The sequence below is a fragment of the Myodes glareolus genome, chromosome 21, assembly GCF_982192425.1.
Source record: "Myodes glareolus chromosome 21, mMyoGla1.1, whole genome shotgun sequence".
NCBI classification, from domain to species: domain Eukaryota; kingdom Metazoa; phylum Chordata; class Mammalia; order Rodentia; family Cricetidae; genus Myodes; species Myodes glareolus.
This window is the reverse complement of record NC_142046.1, coordinates 8,427,330-8,441,782: the sequence shown is the minus strand read 5'-3', so window position 1 is coordinate 8,441,782 and position 14,453 is coordinate 8,427,330. Positions and strand designations below refer to the sequence as shown.

The 14,453-nt window shown below is 37.4% G+C and overlaps 1 pseudogene; it reads right to left on the bottom strand.

Annotated features, from left to right (window-relative positions):
• Positions 1 to 10,110: 10,110 nt before the first annotated feature.
• Positions 10,111 to 11,005, bottom strand: LOC125396789 (chromobox protein homolog 3 pseudogene; annotated as a pseudogene).
• Positions 11,006 to 14,453: the final 3,448 nt, after the last annotated feature.

Here is a 14,453-nt window from a genome sequence, read left to right as displayed (position 1 = left end):
ACTTCAAGCACTATATTGAAGAGGTATGGAGAGAGTGGACAGCCTTGTTGTGTTCCTGCTTTTAGTGGAATGGCTTTGAGTTTCTCCCCATCCAATTTGATATTAGCTGTCGGCTTGCTGTAAATAGCTTTTATTATATTTAGGTATGATCCTTGAATCTCCAATCTCACCAAGACCTTTATCATAAAGAGGTGCTGAATTTTGTCAAATGCTTTTTTAGCATCCAATGAAAAGATCATGTGGTTTTTTTCTTTCAGTTTATTTATATGATGGATTACATTGATAGATTTTTGTATTTTGATCCAGCCCTTCATCTCTAGGATGAAGCCTACTTGAACATAATGGATGATTTTTCTAATGTGTTCTTGAATTCAGTTTGCCAGTATTTTATTGAGAATTTTTGCATCGATGTTCATAAGTGAGATTGGTCTGTAATTCTCTTTCTTGGTTGTGTCTTTGTGTGGTTTTGGTATCAGGATAACTGTAGCTTCATAAAAAGAGTTTGGCAATGATTCTTCTGTTTCTATATTGTGAAATACATTAAGGAATATAGGTATTAGCTCTTCCTGGAAGTTCTGGTAGAATTCTGCATTGAAACCATGTGGTCCTGAGCTTTTTTTTTTGGTTGGGAGATTGTTGATAACAGCTTCTAATTCTTCGCAACTTTCAGGTCTATTTAGATTGTTCACCTAGTCCTTATCTAAAAAATGTCCATTTCTTTTACATTTTCCAATTTTGTGGCATACAGGCTTTTGTAGTCAGATCTAATGATTCTCTGAATTTCCTCTGTGTCTGTGATTATGTCCCCCATTTCATTTCTGATCTTATTAATTTGCTTGTTCTCTCTCTGTCATTTGATTAATTTGGATAGGGGTTTGTTGATCTTGTTGATTTTCTCCAAGAACCAGCTTTTTTTTTTCATTGATTCTTTGGACTGTTTTCTGTGTTTCTATTTTGTTGATTTCAGCACTCAGTTTGATTATTTCCAGTCTTTTACTCCTCCTGGGTGAATCTGCTTCTTTTTTTCTAGAGCTTTCAGGTGTGCTGTTAAGTCTTCAATGTGTGCTTTCTCTGTTTTCTTTAATTGGGCACTTAGTGCTATGAACTTTCCTCCTAGCACTGCTTTCATAGTGTCATAGGTTTGAGCATGTTTTGTCTTTATTTTCATTAAATTCAAATAAATCTTTAATTTCTTTCTTTATTTCTTTCTTGACCCAGTGGTGATTCAGTAGTTGACTGTTCAGCTTCCATGAGTTTGTTGGCTTACTGGTGGTATCATTGCTGCTGAATTCTTACTTTAATTCATGGTGATCTGACAAGACACAGGTGGTTACTAATATTTTTTTTGTATCTGTGGAAGTTTGCTTTGTTACTGAGTATGTGGTCAATTTTCGAGAAGGTTCCATGAGCTGCAGAGAAGAAGGTATATTCTTTCCTATTTGGGTGGAATGTTATATAGATGTCTGTTAAGTCCATTTGATTCAATACCTCCAATAATTCTATTATTTCTCTTTTAGGTTTCTGTCTGATTGACCCGTCCTTTGGTGAGAGAGGAGTGTTGAAGTCTCCTAATATTAGTGTGTGGTTTGATGACTGCCTTGAGTTCTAGAAGTGTTTCTTTTACATAAGTGGGTGCCTTTATATTAGGGTCATAGATATTCAGGATTGAGACTTCCTCCTGATGAATTGTTCCTGTTATGAGTATGAAATTTCCATCTCCATTTCTTCTGATTTATTTTAGTTTGAAGTCAATTTTGTTAGATATTAGAATGGCCACACCCGCTTGTTTCTTAGGTCCATTTGCTTGGAAAACCTTTTCCCAACACTTTACTCTGAGTAGGTGTCTGTCTTTGTGGTTGAGGTGTGTTTCTTGTAAACAGCAGAATGTTGGATCCTGTTTTCGTATCCAGTCTCTAAGTCTGTGCCTTTTTATAGGTGAATTGAGTCCATTGATATTAAGTGATATTAATGACCAGTGGTTGTTTACTCCTGATATTTTCCTTTTTTTGGTAGTAGAGTGTGTGTTTCCTTTCTTTGAGATGTGCTTGTGAAGAGTCGCTTGATGTCTGAGTTATTGTAGGCAGTATTGGCAATGTTGGATTCCTTGGGTTGTGATTTTCCTTCTAATACTTTCTGTATGGCTCAATTTGTGGCTACGTATTTTTTAAATTTGTTTTTATCCTGGAATATTTTGTTTTTTCCATTGATAGTGAATGATAGCCTGGGTGGGTATAGTAGTCTGGGCTTGCATCCATGGTCTCTTAGTTTCTGCAGTACCTCTTTCCAGGACCTTCTGGCTCTCATGGTTTCCATAGAGAAGTCTGGTGTAAGTCTGATAGGTTTGCTTTTATAAGTTACTCGACCTTTTTCCTTTACAGCTCTTAATATTCTTTCTTTAATCTGAATGTTTTTTATTTTGATTATTATATGGCAAGGGGATTTTTTTTGATCCAGCCTATTCGGTGTTCTGTATGCTTCTTGATCCTTCATAGGGTTATCAGTTTTTAGGTTGGGGAAAGTTTTCTTCTATAATTTTGTTGAATATATTTTGTAGGCCTTTGATCCACAATTCTTTTCCTTCTTCTACGCCTATTATTCTTGGATTTGGTTTTTTTAATTGTGTCCCACATTTCCTGAATATTTTGTGATGAGAACTTGTTGGATTTGCTGTTTTCTTTGGTCAGAACGTTTCTTTTCTCTATGGTGTCTTCAGAGTTTGAGATTCATTCTTCTATCTTTTGTATTCTATTGGTTATGCTTGTTTTTGAAGTCTCTGTTCATTTCCCTAGATTTTCCATAGCCAGCCAGCCCTCGGTTTGTGTTTTCTTCATCGTCTCCATTTCACTTTTCAAATCTTGAACTGTTTCCATTACCTGACTGATTGTTTTTTCTTGGTTTCCTCTGGTTTCATTTATGGATTTATTCATTTCTTAAAACTTTTTGTCATACTTCTCTTCCATTTCTTTACTCATTTATTCAATCTTTCTGTTATACTTCTCTTCCATATCTTTACGGCAGATTTTCACCTCCTGTTTAAGTTCCTCTATTATTTTCATAAAGTTCTGCTTAGAGTCAATTTCTTCTATTTCTTCTGGAGTAGAGTGTTCAATTCTTCCCTGGATTCTGGTGATGTCATGTTGCCTTTCAGGTTGTTGGAGGTAGTCTTGCATTGGCGCCTGCCCATCTCTTCCTCTGGATGGAACTCCTCAGCACTGAAGTAGGGATAGTTGGTATTCCAAGGACACAGGAGACAGAAGGGTGACCTTGGTGGCAGGGTAGGGTCGAGTGGAACACAGAAGACCCTGCTGCAGAAGCTGAGGGGGGCTGTGCTCTCTTCCGGGGCAGTCCGCCCCAGCTAGCACCCACTCACCTCTCTGAATAGAACTCCTCAGCACTGAAATAGGGACAGCTGGTATTCCAAGGACACATGAGACAAAAGGGGGGGAGTGGGAGCAGGGAAGAGTCCCATGGAACACTGAAGACCCTCTTCATTTCTTTTCTAAGGGCCTCAATCATTTTGCTAAAGTTATTTTAAGATCATTTTCTTCTGCTTCATCTGTATTGAGGTGTTTAAGTCTTGCTGTTGCAGAGCTAATAGTTTTGGGTGGTGTTGTGTTACTCATTTTGTTGTTTAGGATGCTCTTATCTTGTTGTCTACCCAGATTTTGATCTAATTGATGTAGTTGGGGCTGTGTCTCCAGTGATCATTCCTCCACGTTCCAGTGGATCTAAGGATCAGATGGTTCCTCTTAATGGTGGTGTCAGGGTCATGGTTCCAGTCTCAACAGAAGTCACTAAGTGATCCCTTACATAGCCCAGCACTCCAGAGGTTACTTGGTAGAAGTTGTTTGGCCTTGCTTACTCCTGGAGACTGCTTAAGTATTGCCTGCTTCTAGAGATCCCTCATGCCTTGTCTGTTCCTACAGGTTTCTCAGGCATTGCCTGCTCCCAATTTAGAATTTTTATGAGACCATGAGTGTATGAACAAGTGGGTCTCTGATTCTTGTACCTTCTCTTAGGACCATTTTCTTTCTGTTAATTTTTCTTGTCCAACTTCAATTTGATGGTCTTTACTTTTTCTTATTTTTTATGTTTTGTTGTTTTCTCTTAGAAAAAAGTTAGTTTCTAATGAGAGAAAGAAAGGAAGTGGATCATGGAGGGAAGGTAGATTAGGAGGAAATGGGAAGAGTTAAAAGAAACTATAATTAGGATATATTGTATGTGGAAAGAATCTATTTTCAATAAAAAGAAGGGAAGATAATTACTCTAAGGAGTCATTGTCATATTGTGGGAAGGAGAGAAGTATCAGTTACAAAACACTGTAAACAAAGAAACATACAATCACCTAAAAGTATACGATCAAGTATACATTTTACACCTTCATTCACATTGTTTATAAGAAGATGAACACCTTGAGTAACACGCCTTGGGAGGTCTATTCTTTTCTCTCTTGGAAGCATGGAATACAGTAGCGCAGGTGGAGTCTCTAAGGACCTCCGTATTGCATATGGAAGAGCTATAAACTCAGTAACAAGCAAGTCTGGATCAGTATATTAATATAGCTTGGGTAACAGCTCTGAGAAATTGGTTTGAGTTCTTATTTTTCAAAACTTTGAGAAGACACAATTTACCAATAAGATGTCTGAAAGTAGAGAAAACTAAGGGAGCCATTTTAGGGTTTGCAAGAGACTTGATTCTGGAGGGGTTCCCAGGTCCAAGGAGAGGTCCCCAGATTGTTCCCTGGGCAGCAGAGGAGACGGTGCCTGAACTGGCCTTGGCCCATAACCATACTGATGAATATTTTACATAACACCATAGAACCTTCATCTGGCGATGGATGGAGATAGAGATGGAGACCCACATTGGAGCACTGGACTGAACCCCCAAGGTCCAAATGAGGAGCAGAAGGAGGGAGAGCATGAAAAAGGAAGTCAGGACCGTGAAGGGTATGTTCACCCACTGATACGAGGGGACTGATCTAATGAGAGTTCACCAAGGCCAGCTGGACTGGGACTGAATGAGCATGTGATCAAACCGGATTCTCTGAATGTGGCTGACATGGAGGCTGACTGAGAAGCCATTGACAATGACACTGGGTCTTGTTTCTTCTGCATGTACAGGCTTTTTGGTTCCCTAGTCTGTTTGGATGCTCACCTTCCTAGACCTGGAGGGTGGGGGAAGGAACTTGAACTTCCCACAGGGCAGGAAACCCTGACTGATCTTAGGATTGAAGAGGGAAGAGGAGAGGGAGTAGGGGGAATGGGAGGGTATTGGGAGGAGGGGAGAAAGTGGAAATTTTTATAAATAAATAAATAAATAAATAAATAAATAAATTTTAAAAAAGAATAATAAAAAAAGAAATGAAATGAAAAATTAACTCAAAGAAAGGGGAAAAAAGACAAACAAAAATTTAGGAGAAATCAATAAATCACATAGAGATAACCAAAAAAATGTAATCAAACAGGAGAAAGAAATGATTCATAACTTGAAAACCAAAATAGAGACAATAAGGAAAACACAAAACAAGGGAATCCTGTAAATGGAAAATATGGGTAAACAATTAGAAAGCACAAATACAAGCATAAATGGAAGAATTCAAGAGATGGAAGAGAGAATCTCAGGCATTAAAGATATGATAGAGGAAATAGATATATCAGTAAAAGATAATGTTAAATCCAACAAATTATTAACACAAAACATCCAGGAAATATGTAACACCATGAAAAGACCATACCTAAGAACAATAGAGATTGAAGAAGGAGAATTACAACTCAAAGGCACAGAAAATAAATTCAACATATCATAGAAGAAAATGTTCCCAATCTTTAAAAAGGATATGCCTATGAAAATGCAAAAAGTTTGCAGAAGTTTTGAAACATATTAAACCAAAAATTTCCATTGTCACATATTAATCAAAACACCAAACATATAAAATAAAGTAAGACTATTAAGAGCTGCAGAAGGAAAATGCCAAGGAACATATAAAGGCAGGCCTATCAGAATTACACCAGAATTCTCAATGAAAACAGTGAAAGACAGAAGATCCTGGTCAAGTGTTATTCACACATTGAAAGACCACAGATGTCAACTCAGTATACTATATCCAGCAAAACTTTCAAACATCATTGAGAAAGAAAACAAGATATTTCATGACAGAACCAGATTTAAATAATTCATAGCCATAAACTCAGTCATATACAAAGTCTTAGAGGGAGGATTCCAACCCTAGAAATTCATCTACATCCACAAAAAATCACAATAGATGACCTCATAGCAGCAAACCACAAAGAAGGTGAAAACATACACAATAACATCACCAATGACTAAAACTAAAATAACAGGAATTAGCACTCACTGTTCACTAATATCTCTTAATATAAATGGATCCAACTCAACTATAAAAAGACATGGCTACCAGATTGGATACACAAACAGAAGCCATACTTCTGCTGCATACAAGAAACACAACTCAACCTCAAAGACAGACATCACATCAGAGTAAAGGGCTGGAAAAGTTTTACAACCAAATGCACCTAAGAAACAAACTGGTGTAGCTATCCTAATATCTAAAAAATAGACTTTAAACCAAAAACAATTAAAAGAAACATTGAATGATATATTTGTCACAGGAAAAATCCATCAAGAGGAAACCTCAATTCTAAACATCCATGCCCCAAATACAAGGGCACCCTCATATGTAAAAGAAATATTACTGAAGCTTAAATCACACATTAAGCCCCAAACACAAACTTGGGGTTCTGGTGATTATATACCTGCTTGGGGTTAGGAGGAAAATTGCTGAGAGCATGCCAGCAACTCAGCACTCTCTGTCTGGGCAACCAGTCAGAACAGGACTGCTAGGTATGTACAGGCAGGAGAGCACAACAGATTCCTACCACCACACACAGAGATATTTCCAGGTCACACAGTGCACTGCATGACAGATTTAGCTTTTACTCAGATAAAAGTGGTTCACGTACTGCATGCTTCTTTGCAGAGTTGAGGTAATGAGCATGGCTCCTACCCAATGGCACAAGAGCTGGCAGGAAAGGTACCTCCACAATATTGAAAGGCTGAGAGAGGTAGAGTCAGAATCCAGAGCTGCTGCAATCACACTGCTTACCATTTTAAAATGCTACTTGTCAGAAAAGAATTTCAGATACACAATCGGACAGATTCACACATAAAAGACCTCTAAGCAAGACATAATCTATTTAAAAACATACATAGACTTGGGAGAGAGAAGATAAAGAGTATAGACAGTTATAAAAAGAAATAAATAGTTTTAAAAATAAAACAAAGTATTTAAAGATACAGTAAAAGTAATATAAAAGGGTACAGACAGTCATAGATTAAAGGAGTAATGAAAACTAAGACACATAAAGATGGAATTTACACAGAGAGTCTGGATTGTGTTTATTATTGTGTTTTTTTTAAATTCTTGACTGCAGAGAGACATTTGTTTCTGGGGGCTGCTAAGCTAAACCACAATAAGGTATCTTGACTTCAAAATTTAGGTCTAAGGATATGTTGCTTTGGAAAAGACATCCGGCTTTTGTTACACAGATGAGACCCTGTGGATTTCTTACAGGCTAATGTGATTTGATGGAAGAAGACTCCCCCAAAAGTTCTCCAGGAACCCTAAAAATACTTCACCCAACAAAAAGTAGGAAGCAGTTTGGAGAAAACTACACCTAAATTTCCAAAATGATTGTTTATAAATGTTAATTTTATTTAAAAGGGGTTGATATAAATTGTTAATTTATATTTATATAAATTATTTATGTTTTTTAAAAATAATTATATTTATAATTGTCACAGTCAGTCACCTTTTTAAAAAAATAAGAGAGATATGATATAGGGATGAACATTTTGCATTGGAATGGATCTCACTCTATTGATACAGATTTAAGCTCAATTTTATTACATGTAGATGGATGTTTCCATCCTGTTCAGTCCCCCAGCCTTTTAAACAGAGGCTTATATCAACTATTAATTGGTTGTCCTATTAACTCAGGCTTATTATTAACTTGCCCTTACAACTTAAATTAACCCATAATTCTTACCTATCTTTAGTTACATGTCTTGGTATCTTACTCATTGAGGCATTCTCATCTTGCTTCCTCTGTACATAGCTGGTGATTACAGACTGAGTCTTTTCTCCCCAAATTCTCCTAGTCTTGTTATTCCACCTATACTTCCTGCCTGGCTACTGGCCAATCAGTGTTTTACTAAATCAATACAAGTGACAAATCTTTTCAGGGTATAAGAGCATTGTCCCACAGCATTTCCCCTTTTTTTTCTTTTCAAACCAAGAACTTTGAAGCTAATCTCCTTTGTTTAGCTTTTTTCCTGACCATTGTCCATAACAACTTGTAACCAACACTCTAAATAAAAATAAACATTCATAATCCATTTTTATTTGGGAATGTGGGCATAGGTTTCTAAGCTATTTTCTGCTGACTGGGGTTTCTGATAATCTTATGGGGACCCCCCCCCAAAAAATTTTGGGTATGGGCAAGTACTGACTGGAGCATTCTTTGAGGTTGGATCATCTCAGTCAGCAGGCTAGAAGCTGTTCTGAATGTAGAACTCAGAGGAAACTGCAACAGAGGTGCTCTAAATACTGGATTACCTGGGTCATCCGCTCCTATCAGAGATTTTTCAGGAGTCTTCCTCCATCAAATCTTATTTTTCTTAACCAAGAATGAATCCACAGCTCCTTATTTCTTGTAGAAACAAAAGCAAAACCTTCTCTCCAAAGTAATATATCTTTTGACTTAAATTTTGAATTCAAAATTTTCAAAACATATGTTGAATTATAATCAAATGTCTTTTAGCAGCTGTTGCTCCTTTCTCAGCAGTCAAACAATTCAAAGACAACACAATAACATACAGTATCCAGACTCTCTGTGCATTTTTCATCTTTTGTGGCTTTTTAAACAACTCTTACTATTTTAAGTTTTTGTTTCTTTAATACAGGATTTCTCTGTTTTTTTTGTTTGTTTGTTTGCTTGCTTGTTTTTGGCTGCCCTGGATCTCACTCTGTAGATCAGGCTGGCCTGAAACTCAGAGATTTGCCTGTCTCTGCCTTCAAATTACTGGAATTACAGGCATGTGCCACCATACCTAACTACTCTATTTTTTTCTTTTTTTTTAAAGGAATATAAAACTATTTATTGACCACTGTTCACCATTATTTACAATAAAGTAAATATACAGTTGGATGACATTCTGATACTACAAAGTTACTTTTCTGGCTCATTGAACCAGAACCCAAATACTGAAAAGATTGCTTCTACCAGTAAGGAATGAGACAGGGTAAAGAAAAAGCATGCAAGTCATTAGTTTATATTACCAAATTTTGTTCATTTATGTCAGTAGATCTGAAATTGCCAACATCATCTCTAACCATGATTCTATTTCCACAGCAAACAGATATTCCAAACTTCATAACCTTTTAGTAGATTTCAACTTTCTACAAGGGAATGGTTCACTAGAGGAACCCTACATGCTTAGTTGTCTTTTTGCTTAATTTTTAGAGACAGGGATTCTCTGCACAGCCCTGGCTGACCTGAAACTCAATAGACCTGGCTGATCTAGTCTAAATCAGAGACCCACCTGCCTCCAAAGTGCTGGGATTAAAGGCACATGCCACCTCACCCAGCATAAGTCTTGTTATTATTAAGTCATACTGCTACTTTGTCTAATTCCATTTTCTGAAGGGGTAGTTTGTAAGGACAAAATTTTGTAAACAAACTACTGTATGTGATAATAGATAAATTCTGATGTGGATGCTTTAAAACTATCCAGTGAATTACAGAACTGTCTACTTGATCTGAAAGGTTATGGTTTCAGGAAAATGTTCACAAGGGAGGAATCTCAACACATGTTTTCATCTACAGTTTTTGAGTATTAAAAACAAGACAAAATGAAAAACAGTTACATAAGGGTCTTATGCACACACAAGCTTACAAACAAAAAACCCAGAATGGTCCTTCTGTGTCCCAGTTAAAAATAAGTTCTGATTGAGTAATGACTGTAAAATCTCCCCAGCATTTAAGAAAAGCTGTTCTTCAAAGCCGAGGAAATACAACATGGTATTAAACATTCTACTGTTAAAAGAAGCAACTACAGAAAGCTTTTATTTGCTCAAAGGAATCAGTGCCTTTTGATGCAGAACAAAAACCAAAAATATCCCAACTACTGTCAATACTTTCAAAACCAGCATATCAAACTCGATTTTCATTAGAATGCTATTTTTTCCACACTAGTAATTCAAAACTCAAGATCCAGATTTTATATATATATAAATATATATAAAAATGCAAACAATTATTGCGCCTCGTCTTCTGGACAAGAATGCCAAGTCAGCCTTTCCTCATAAAAGGCGATGACAATCTGAGGACACTTCATATTTGCCTCCTTTGCCAGCACCAAGTCCGCCTCATCTGAGTCCTTCCATTTCATAAGAAACATTAATTCTCCACTGCTATCTGTGGCACCGATTATTCGTTCAGGATCAAGACCTCTGGCAAAACCCCTTGGTTTGTCAGCAGCATCTCTTTTCTTCTTCGATTTGCTATCATCAGATTCACTGTCAGATAAAGATTTCCTTTTTGTACCATCTTTTTCTTTACCAGCTTTTTGAGAATTAAGAAATGCTTCAATTAATTCTGGACAATCTAAATTTTCTTCTGGTTCCCAAGTATTATCAGCATCTGTGAACCCCTTCCACTTGAGGAAATACTCCACCTTCCCATTCACTACACGCCGGTCCAGTACTTTTTCTACCACAAATTCTTCAGGCTCTGCCTCTTCAACTTTTTTACTCTTTCCATTCTGTTTCTTTCCCATGTTTTGCAATGTAGTTTTATTGGAGGCCATTTTTTTTAAAAAAAAATCGAAGACTTGAAGAGTTCACCGCTCGGATGCTCCGGGCCGCGGATCCTGCAGAGTCTCCCGGCGGCGCGCCTTAGCTCAGCCACATCCGTGGGGAGGGGGCGCGGGCCTATTTTTTTTTTTTTTCTTTTTAAAAGGACTTTCTCTATCCTTTTTCTTTTCTCGCTCAAGCCCACATATATTTTTAAATACACTGTAAACCACTTAGATTCTCTGCTTCTACTGTATATCTCTATCTTTTTTCTGGCCACAAGAGTCTTTTCTGTTGTTTTTATTGAACTATAACCTCTCCCATGATCCCTACACTCCCAATTTATTCAGGAGATCTGGGTTTTTTCTATTCCCCATGTAGATTAGATCCCCATATGAGCCTTTAATCTGCTAAGTGTTATGATTAGGATTAAAACTGCAACTTTGGCAGCTGACTCCACCCCATTCCTTAGCTTTTTGTGAATCTAATTTCATGGCATAGGTACAGATTGAAAACAGGTTTATTGCCACAACTCTGTGGAGTTCCTAGGCCCATGTGACTACCAAATAGCCTGATGCTGTCTGTTCATAAACAACATTTAACTGTTTGGTGGCAGAGCCTCTTAAAAGAGCTGCAAGGCTTTTGCTGCTAATGCTGAATCAGAAAGCTTCTCTTAAAGGAGCCCTGCCTATGCTTGCTGTCAGGAAACAGAGCATGGCAGAGAAACAATCAACATGGGTTAACAAGAAGCTACATTGGAATCTTTTCTTGTAATCCTTTTTTTAAGCTTTCTCAGGCTATATGTGGAAATTCTTGCTGAATGTTTGGGCACCATTTGTAGATGGAAGTTTCTGTTCCATCTGGTCACACAGCCTTTCAGTCCCAAAAAAGCACACAGAGGAGTATATTAATTATAAATCATTTGATCTATTAGCTCAGATTTATTCTTATCTATGCTTAGCCACATGGCTTGGTTCCTTACTCAGTGAGATATTCTCATCTTGCTTCCTCTGCATCTAGCTAGTGACTACAGGCTGAGTCTTTTCTCTTCCTAGAATTCTCCTTGTCTGATCACTCCATCTATACTTCCTGCTTGCATAGTGGCCAATTAGCATTTTATTAAACCAATACAAGTGACAAATTTTTACAGGGTATAAGAGCATTGTCCCACAGAAAATATAAAATGGACAAAAGAAAGCACATTTGATAAACGGTGCTGGCATAACTGGATATCAGCATATAGAAGAATGCAAAGAGATTCATATCTATCTTCATGCACAAAACTCAATTCCAAATGGATCAAAGATGTCAACATAAAACCAAACACACTAAACCTCAGAGAAGAGAAATTGGGAAGTACACTTGAACACACTGGCACAAGAAACCATTTCCTAAATATAACCCCACTAGCACAGACACTGAGAGCAACAATTAATAAATGGGGCCTCCTGAAACTGAGAAGCTTCTGTAAAGCAAAGGACATGATCAAGACAAAACAGCAGCCTACAGAATCAGGAAAGATTTTCACCAACCCCACATCAAACTGATTTCCAAAATATATAAAGAACTCAAGAAACCTGACATCAAAAGAACAAATAATCCAATAAAAGAGAGAATTTTCAACAGATGAATGTCAAATGAATAAATGACACCTAAGGAAATGCTCAACACCCTTAACCATCAGAGAAATAAAAATCAAAATAACTCTGAGATTCCATCTTACACCTGTCAGAATGGCCAAGATCAAAACACTGATGACAGTTTATGCTGGAGAAGATTAGGGTAAAAGGAACACTCCTCCATTTCTGGTAGGAGTGCAAACTTGTCCAGTCACTTTGGAAATTAGTACGGTGATTTCTCAGAAAATTAGGAAATAATCTATCTAAAGACAAAGTAATATCATTTTTGAAGTATACCCAAAGGATACTCAGTTGTACCACCAGGACCAAGTGCTCAACTATGTTCATAGCAGCATTATTCATAATAACCAGGACCTGGAAACAACCTAGATGCTCCTTTACTGAAGAATGGATAAAGAAGTTGTGGTACATTTACACAATGCAGTACTATTCAGCAGTAAATAAAAATAATGACATCTTCAAATTTGCAGGCAAGGGAATAGATTTAGAAAAAAATCATACTGAGTGAGGTAACTCCGACCCAGAAAGACAAATAAAATATGTACTTACTAATAAGGGGGTTTTGGTCATAAAGCAAAGAAAAACCACCATTCCTGAACTCTGGAAGACCCTAAGAGAGACACACATGGATCTACATAGGAAGGGGAAAAACACAAAATCTCCTGAGTAAATTGAGAGCATGGGGGATATGGGTGAGGAAAAAAGGGAAGAGGGAAAGAAAGGAGGGGAGTGAGCAGTGAAAATGTATAGCTCAATAAAAAAATATGAAAGTGGAAGCTATAATATATAAGCAGAGGACCTTATTATAATATATAAGTAGAGGCCTATCCATGCAGGCCTGTACATGCTGTTTCTGTCTCTATGAGTTCCTATAATCTTTGTTCATGTTGATTTAGAGGGTCTTGATTTCATTATATCCTATATTCTACCTGGTTCTTAACTATTCATGAATTTTCCTCTGAAGGGTTCCCTGAGCTCTGAGTGGTGAGATTTAATGGAGATAAACCATTTAGAGATGTGTGTTTCAAGGTTTCTCTCTCTGCATGATGTCTGGCTGTGGGTCTTACTATGATGAAAATGAAAATTTGGAAGGAAAGGGTTCAATTGGCTTACACTTTACCATTTCTGTTCACCACTAAAGGAAATCAGAACAACAACCTACAGGATCCAACGAGAACAGGATCCCAGAGGCAGTAGTTGATGAAGAGGCCATGGAGATGTGCTGATTACTGACTTACTTTCCCTGTCTTGCTCAGCCCACCTTCTTATAGAAACCAGGATCAGCAACCCAGGCTGCCACCAACCAACATTACTAAATGTCCTACACCTGGATCTCAAAGAGTCATTTCAAGTGTGACTACGTCCTCTGATGACCCTAGCTTGTGTCAAGCTGACACATAAAGCCATGAAGTACAGTCTTAATCAAATTAACTATTGTTCAGTTAATCCCGCAGATTTTGTGCCATGATTAAACTAGCATATATTGAAGACAGTACACTAATGTGTATCAAAGTGTTTGTGTCTGTGTTGGTATTTATCTCTTTTGATAATATGCAGAGTATTTTTCTGTACCAAAGACATTAGAATGTAAAGGTAAAGTTTCTATGTAGGCAGCACCTCTACTTCTCCATGTTCCATCAGTTGTGTGAGTGTTGTCTCCAGCAATGGATGCCTTGTTCTCAATTTTTGCAGAGCAGTCTATTGTTTTGGCAACAGCCTGGGTAGTTTGGAAATTTCTGTGGGACCCTTTGACCAACAACTCAATTGAATGTAAGCCAATCCTGGTATGAAGCATGGACCTAGTTGATCCTATTAGTAAAAGCCCAGAGTCAAATATTAGGGTAAACGATGAAAGATCAGAGGAGCAAAGGAGCAGCCATGATCACTCTTTCAACACCAAATCCTCAGAATGAAAAGGCCAAGCTCCTGTCTACACACCA